This window comes from Mustela lutreola, chromosome 8 (assembly GCF_030435805.1).
Source record: "Mustela lutreola isolate mMusLut2 chromosome 8, mMusLut2.pri, whole genome shotgun sequence".
Classification (NCBI taxonomy): domain Eukaryota; kingdom Metazoa; phylum Chordata; class Mammalia; order Carnivora; family Mustelidae; genus Mustela; species Mustela lutreola.
The window spans coordinates 78,569,693-78,578,663 of record NC_081297.1 but is presented as its reverse complement, the minus strand read 5'-3'; positions in this window follow the sequence as shown (position 1 = coordinate 78,578,663).

Genomic DNA, 8,971 nt, shown 5'->3' with positions numbered 1-8,971 from the left:
ACACACTCACACACACACACATGCTCTTGCACAGATACAACTCAGAGGATACCGCCTAGTGATTAAGAACTGGGGCTTTCAAGTTAATATTTAACACTGACCGTAGTAGTCTAGCTAAGTATATTCTTAAGTAAATTGTAATCCCACTGAGTCTGTTTTTATCACTAAAGAAATATGAGTTTAATAGTATTTCTTTGATAGTGTTGTGGGGAGTATTAAGTAAAGATAGGCAATAGAACACTTAGCACAATGGCTGACATGTAGTAAGTACACCATAGATGGTACCTCTTGTGAGAGTGGCAATATTTTCAACATAATTAATATACTTTCTTCTTTTGAATTTCCAAGCACATGAACTATACCTCAGAACCCCTAGAGATTGGAAAAGGGAATGAACAATTATACAAAAGAAAAGCAAATAGGAGTCATTTTCCATATTGAAAGTAGAATTACGCAACAAGACATGTTCTTATAAACCAAATTATCATTTTGAAGGAGGATTTAAATACTTCCTTGAACATTTGCTCCCCTCCCCTTCTAATTTTTCTTAGCACATCAAGGCTAGTCTCTTTGCCATCCTAACCAGGGCTTCATGGTTAGTTACTCTTATGGGGGTCTGGACAGTAAGATCAATGTGGAGAGTCTGCCCCTTTCTGGCCCCAGGGGATTATGGGAAGAAGCGAGTGAGGAGATCTGGATTTGCATGACTTGCTGATTGCAGTTGTCGTTTCTCAGTCACCCCTGGGACACAAGCCAAAGCCCTTGCTCTAGCTCCAGCATTGCCATTGGCTTGGTTGTCACACCATGAGGGGTCCCCAGCTCTCTCAGAGAGGAGAAAAGCACTCCTTGGAAGGGGAGCTGAAAGGGGTTTCCTGGCCCATACAAGTAGAACAATTTGGGCCACCATTCAGTTTTTGAGCTACCAAGTGTCTCTCACAGGACCATCCAGTGTTACCTCTAAACACATTTCTTTCTTTCTTGATCAGGCATCCTTTCACGGCCTTCCTCCATCTCAGGATGGGTTTACTCAAAAAGTGTATCTAGCCCTCATCTCCCCTATCCATTTTCTATAATGAAAATAATTTCATATTTGAGGATATGAATAATATATGTTCCCAGTAGAAAAAATTCAAGTCATCATTATTATGTATATAAACAAGAAACTGATACTTGAAATCCTTTCATCCTGAGATAACCACCATTAAAATTTAATGCTTTTCCTTTCATATATCTCTTTATGCATATAGACATGTATAGGCATTTATTATATGTATATGTAATTTCGCCTAGTTTATATCATATCATGCTTGCTGTTTTGTGAGGAAAACTCTACTTGTTCTATGTTTTTTTGTCTCTTTCTTCCTTTCCTTCTTTGCACACTTCTATAGCTATTCACACGTGATAACTAGCCCTACCTTTCTCTTACTGTATTATCATTTGCACACAAATACATAGTGTGCCATACATAACTAGAGAGAAATTGAGGCTTGAGGGCTACTGTTTCCTTTGTAAAAACAGGACCGAATGGTGTACATTTTCTTTGTATACTGCTTACACCTTCAATGCATCTTTTTAATGGTAACATAATATTTCCCAGTATGGCTGGATCCAAATTCATAAAACCATTTCTTTACCGACAGGAGTAAGATGTGTGAGTAAGACATTGTCTCCAACTTAGGAGGGTTTAACTTATGATTTTTCAACTTCATGTTTGTAAGAAAGCAATATGCATCTAACAGAAACCATACTTGGAATTTCAAAATTTGGTCTTTTCCTTGGCTAGTGATATGCAGTATAAGACTTGTGACGCTGGGCAACGGCTGTAAGCGGAGTTCCTGTTCAGCCGCGCCATCACGAGGGTAAACAGTCAGTGCTGACCACCATTCTATGTTCCCTTTAGGTATAGTATTCAGTAAATTTCATGTCATGTTCAACACTTTTTATAAAACAGGTTTGTGTTACATGATTTTGCCGAAGTGTAGGCTAATATAAGTGTTCTGAGCATAAACTGTTTAAGGGAGACTAGGTTAAGCTGTGATGGTTGGTAGATTAGGTATAGTAAGTGCGTTTTCAACTTCTGATATTTTCAACTTATCATGAGTTTATAGGGACAGAATCCCATCATAAGTTGAGGAAAATCCTGTGTACTTATATGCCATTTGGATCTGTAGTTTGTCTCAAACTTTTTGTCATTTAAAATTTTTTTAAAATCAGTTTTTAAATCTTTTTCTTATAAATGATAATGTCATACATTTGGAAATATTTTCACAATCTTTATTTATCTTTTGATTTGTGATATCTATTCCCACTAAATACTTATATTGTATCCTGTCAAAAATGTCTTTTTTTAATGTCTTATATTCAAATGTTAAACCTCCTGGAGCCGTCTTCCATTTTTATTATTTTTACCTTATTTCTTTAATTTTTGCTCTGTGTTTTATCATTTTTCCTTCAGTAATTTTTCTAGGCTACCTATTGCGTATTTATCTGTAACCAATTTCTCCTTTGATTCATCTTCTGAATTTTGAATCCTAAATATTTCATTTTAAAAGGTCTTTTTTAAAGGTTTTAATAGACTCTCCTTAAATGTTCTTATTATTTATTTTCTAAACTTACATTGTCACTTATCTCTTCCAGCAATTCTAATTCACCAAATCCTTCCAGATCTGGGTGTTTTGTTCATAGTTTTTCTTTCCAGCTGCTCGCTTGTAATTATCAGTCACTTGCTCATGGTTTTCCACCCTTAGACCTCCATTCTGTTAGGTACCCCATGTTGGCAGCAAACCTATTAGTGGTGGGAGATACAGCATGCTCTGCTCCTATGGACCAGAAATGCACCCCCTGACCAAACGAATACACCTGATCCAGATACCAAGCCAAGGGCCGTCTCTTCCCTACAAAGCATCACAGGGAAAGAATGAAGAAAAGGAAGAAAGGAAGGAAAGAAGGGAGAAAGGAAGACAGAAAGACCGACAAAGAAAGACAGCAGAAGGAAGGAAAGAGCAAAATGGTAGAAAGGTTATTTGGTAGAGGGCTCTAGCCAACATTCAGCATCGTCTCCTCCTCACCGTAAGTCAGTCATCTTGGAACACCAGCTCAGTCTTCACATTCCTCCAGCCCTCGCTATCATGAGAAGACTCTAAATGAGAATTTCCCAGTGAAATCATAAACTATGACAGACAATACACTGTTGTCTGAAGATACTATATTTTAGGAGTGGTTGATTAGAGGCGCCTGGGTGGCTCAGTTGGTTAAGTGCCTGCCTTTGGTTCAGATCATGATCCCAGGATCCTGGGATCAAGCTCCGTCTCAAGCCCCCCATTAAGCCCCACATCTGGCTCCCTGCTCAGCAGGGACTCTGCTTTCCGCCCCCCCCCCGCCCTTCCCTCCCAGCTTGTGCTCTCTCTCTTGCTCGCTCACACTCTCGCTCTCAGATAAATGAACAAAATCCTTTTTTTTTTTAAAGGAGTGGTTTGTTATTCAGCAAATAGATGATAAAATGGAGATGGGTACTTGCATATGAAGTGTTTTTATAACAAAAACCTACAGCATGTAACATTGACTTGGGGACTAGACAGTGAGAAGAAACCTGACAAGCCACCAGAAACTTAACAAATTCTTGGTAAGACAGTGATTAAGAGAGTCATGTGGGTGGCTTAGTGGGTTAAAGCCTCTGCATTCGGCTCAGGTCACAATCTTGGGATCCTGGGATTGAGCCCCACATCGGGCTCTCTGCTCAGCGGGGAGCCTGCTTCTCCCTCTCTCTCTGCCTGCCTCTGTGCCTACTTGTGATCTCTCTCTCTCTGTCAAATAAATAAATAAAGTCTTTTTTTTTTTTAAAGACAGTGACTAAGATAATGATAAAGTGATTATTGGAGGCTGAATGAAAGAGGATATGAATCATATATTGAAGAACAATTAGCAACACTCTTCCCTGCAAAATAGGAAGAGTACTTGACACACATGTGGCTTTGTGAAGGAGATTATCAGGAAAAATGCTGAAAGAGATAACTGGTATCTTCTATTGCCTATAATAAAAATAGGAAGGGAGTTGAACTAAAGAAGAAACTGCCCAGGTTTTAATTAGAATCTAGTGGAAACAGAGGGGGGCCCATGACAGTCTTTCCAGTGAGCAAGATGGTCTCAAAGTAAGGAATGACACCAGAACAAAAATCACATCCATAACACCACCAGCAAAACACATTCTCAAGGTGAAAATGAGGTTAAGGATGTGGTCATAAGATCCTTTAATGACACCTCAGAGAGATTAAAACATGTTTGTGCCTCACAGACTTCATAGGTAGGCAACAAGCTTTTAAGAATCTTAAGGGCTTAATTGAATTTCAATAAAATAAGATTTTTAAAAAGACTCTTAAGGGCACATGTGTCAAATATTACCTGCTAGACAAATATTACCTTAAGGTTTCTAAGAACCTTAAAGACATAATCTCCAAGCACTCCCATGCTCATCCCAAAGGAGAATGCAGCCTATTTGTGGATGTGGCTTTTGTCTCACAGAGGGAGCACCAACAGTAGCCACAGAAAACCTAGATACTGTTTTTTAAGCAAATGAACAAACAAACCAATACCGTACGTGGACTTAAAGGGACAGAGACAACTCTACAGGAAAAGAGCTATAGGCCCCCAACCTTCCAGAGGCATGAGTCAGCCTGAGAAATCAGCTCAGCTGTTGAAGTGTTATTTCTTTTTTTTTTTTTTTTTAATTTTTTAGTTTTTTATAAACATGTATTTTTATCCCCAGGGGTACAGGTCTGTGAATCGCCAGGTTTACACACTTCACAGCACTCACCAAAGCACATACCCTCCCCAATGTCCATAACCCCCCCCCCTTCTTAAGTATTATTTCTGATGGAAAAGGAAGATGTCTCAAAACCTAGAGCTTAGATCACAAAGCCTAGAGCCATCCAGAATCACGGATAGGGAGAACTGGACTCCATGAAATTTCTATCGTCCTCCAACAGTTATGGGCTTCCTGTCCTTTGCCTTTTTAAATGAACGTGTCTCATACCCTTGTTCCTGTTGTATGGTGGGGTGTAGGAGAAGATAACCGGTCTCTTTAATTCATAAGTCTAAAGATTGAGAGAATTGTATTGCAGAAGCTGCACTCAAGGAGCTTCCACAAAGGGAATGGCCCCAAGACCCATTGATTGGACCTGATTTAGGAAATGAGATCACAGACGGGAAGCCTGACCCTGACAACTGACCGAGTGGGACCTTGGAGGCCTTGCGAAGGTTGTGAGAGCGTTTTGCTGCCAGGAGGGAAATGAGACATTGGAAGTCAGAGAACCCTGTAACAGCTAGTTTCCACCAATGGCTCTGTGAACTACACTTCCCAGTGTTCATCCGCATGTGGTCCTCTCCCGGCAATGAGTCTGGGCTGATCCTGTATCATCGGTAGAATATTGCTGAAGTGATGTCACACGACTGCCAAGACTAGGTCATAAGAAACCTTGCAGTTTCTGCTTTGGTCTTTTGGAGCACTCCCTCTAGGAATGCTCCCATTCAAAATCTAGCCACCATGCTGTAAAAAGCCCAAGCCACGTGGAAAAGCCACGCATAAGCTCTCTGACAGAGAGCCCCATCTAACCTCCCAGTAAACAGCCAGAATCCACCGCCAGCCGTGTGATCAAGCTGTCTTCTGTGAGGAGCCCAGTCAGGTCTTCAGAAAAATCCAGTACTTAACTACAATTTGACAACAACTGCCTGATAGCAACTGGCTTGTTGTTAAGGATTTTATTTATTTATTAGAGAGAGAGAGAGCAAGCGAGAGAGAGTGCCCAAGTTGGGGTAAGGGGGAGGAACAGAGGAAGGGGGACAAGCAGACTCTGCACTGAGCAGGAAGACCCACTCAGGGCTTGATCTCCAGAACTTGGGATCATGAACTGAGCCCAAAGCAGATGCTTGACAGACTGAGCCACCCAGGTGCCCCTGCCTGAGAGGTCTGAAGCAAGAACTGTTAAACTGAACATGGTCAATCCACAGGATTGTAAAAGATAACAAATCAGTTGCTTTGAAGTCATTACATTTTATGGTGGTTTGTAGCAAGCTTCAGACAGATAGAATACTGTCATACACCTTTATGATATGACTGTAGCCAATTTCTACTCCTACCAGTGAAGTATGACAATATCATATGTAGGCAAAGATATGACTCAACTATAATTCTTATTAATTTTGCTGGTCAGGGATTCTGGTGAATATACTGTTACTCTGAATGTACCTGTGAATCTCTCATAAAAGTAAATGAGGGCTATAAAAAAAAAAGTCAAATGCTTAGGAAAAGGATAAGACCATGCTTTATGATCCTTTATTTTTAAGAAACTTCAACGCAGTATTCTAAAGCATATTGGCCACCCGGCTTACTTAAACTGCCTCAGTTTACACATCTGTAAAGTAAAAGCAATCCTAGATTCCTGCAGTGTCACAATAAGCATTAGAAATCTGACAGGGAATTTAGTAGATGCATATTATAACTTCCCGAGCTTTTCAAGGCATCTAAGAGAGAAAAAGTTTAGATTCTTCCACTTTTCTTGATTTTCCTGCAGAAAATCCAATAGAGGTCAGTAAAAGATGGGGGTTGGGGAGTGGGTAGGGATTGGAGATGGTAGCAGAGCCAGTGTTAGAGGGAGGAATGAAGTCACCTTGCCCCACTCTTCCTTAACCCTTCCTCACCCATGTGCCACCTCACAAATCCAAAATAAGCAAACGTTAAAAAAAAAAAAAAAAAAAAAAAAAAAAAGACTGTCTAGAAAAGTCATTCCTTCAGAAATCAGGCAGGTAAAGCCCAACAGGGCTACAGGGAATAGGGAATGGTGAGGACTAAAGCAAACAGGATTGGCCAAGCCAATGCAGTTCAAATGTAATTTTTCGAATGGCAAAATAAACACAAAATATGCAACCTGAATCTGGCCTATGGGATTGTCGCTTTAGGGACTTGACTTGCTCCTTCATCCACTGTGTCTAATTGGCCACTAACTCCTAGAGATTCTACCTTGGAGGCACTGTCAGCTCTGCTTATCTTTCCTCATCCCCATCTGCATCTGCTTGAGTTGCCATCTTCAGTCTGGATTAACTGCAACCCACCTCCATCCTGCTGGCAGATGGGTCTTTTTAGGATGTAATCTGAGCTCTTCCCTCCATGCTTAAGGTCTTTGGTGGCTCCCATAGCTCTCTGGACAATGTCCAGACCTCTTGGTTTAGTGCAAAGGCCTTCCAAGATACAGCCTATTTCTCTACCTTACCTTTTCGGCCTTTCCCTGGGTCTATGCTATACCCACACTCAACAGTGTAGACTTGGCCCATTTTTTAATGGGTTTGTTTTGTTACTGAATTGTAAATGTTCTTGACATGTTCTGGACTCAAATCCCTTACTGGATATATGACTTGCAAAAATTTTCTTGAATAAATATATCATAATTTCCTTCCTAATTTTGAATCATTACTAGAGATTTTAAATGTTTATTTTATTTTTATTTTTTAATTTTTAAAAAGACTTTATTTATTTATTTGAGAGAGAGCAAGAGCGGGATGAAGGGCAGAAGGAGAAGCAGACCACCTGCTGAGTAGGATGCCCAATGCGGTGCTCTATCCCAGGATCCAGTGTCACGACCTAAACTGAAGGCAGATGCTTAACCTACGGAGCAATCCAGGTGCTCCTAAACATTTATTTTATTTTTAAAATAATTGTCATTATTTATGGCTGTTTCATCAGGGAATGGGTCCACAGAGTTTATCATGCCAATGTTGTGGGAGTAGATCTTCCCATAATGCTAATTTTAATTTCCATTTCCTCAATAACTGCTGATGTTAAACACTTTTCCAAAGGCTTATTCAGGGGTATGCTCTTTTGTTGTTGTTGTTGAGTTGTTTGATTTTTATGTTATTGATTATTAGGAGTAATTTAAAGAGTCTGGAAGTGAGTGTAATGTTGAATATATGTAATTACAGTATTTTCTTCCTAGCCTGTGTGTTGCCTTTTACTTTCTTAATGGTGTCTTTTAATTGACAAAGTCTCTTAATTTAATCAGTCCCAACTATAATTTTTTTCTTTAATAATTAGTGCTTTTGTGTATCATATTTAAAAACAATTTACCTGCCAAAAGCTCATGAAAATATTCTGTTTTCCCCCTGGAAACTTTTTTTTTTCAATTTAATTCTATGATCCAGCTTGAATTTTTCTTTGCATATGATGTAAGATAAGATTTTTTTTTCTCCATATGAATCTAACTGAACAAAACAACATTTATTCAAATGACCATCTTTTTTTTTTTTTTTTTTTTTACTGAATTATACCTTTGTCATGAATCAACTGACCTTTTAAATGTGGGTCTTTTCCTGTACTCTTTATTCCATTCCATTGATCTATATATGTATCTTTGAGCTCAGGCCACTCTGTCTTAACTAGTGTTGCTTTATGCTAAAGCTTAAAATCTGATAATCTAAGTCTTACAAGTTTGATCTTTAAGATTTCCTTGGCTCTTCTGCTTTTGCATTTTCATATAAATATTTGTCAATTTACACACGTGCACACGCACACACACACACCTGTTGAGATTTTGATCAAACAGAATTGACTTTGTAGATCAATAAGGAGAATTTTGACATTTGAATAATATTGAGTGTTCTGGTCCATGGACATGGTATATTTCTCTTTTTACTTAGGTCTTCTTTAACTAGTTTTAGTAATAGTTTGTGATTTTTCAATGCCTTGCATATCTTTTCTTAGATTTATTTCTAGACATTTGATTTTTTTCATATTATTGTAAATAGTAGTGTTTTTCAAATTTTATTTTTCAGTTGGGTTGGCTAGAATGTAGAAATACAATTTGTTTTCATCATCTAGCAACCACGCCCAATTTACATGTTTATTCTAATTGTAGCTTCTTTAGAATTTCCTATGTATATGATTATTCTGAATCTCATTTCTGCCACTATCATGAATATCTTTCTT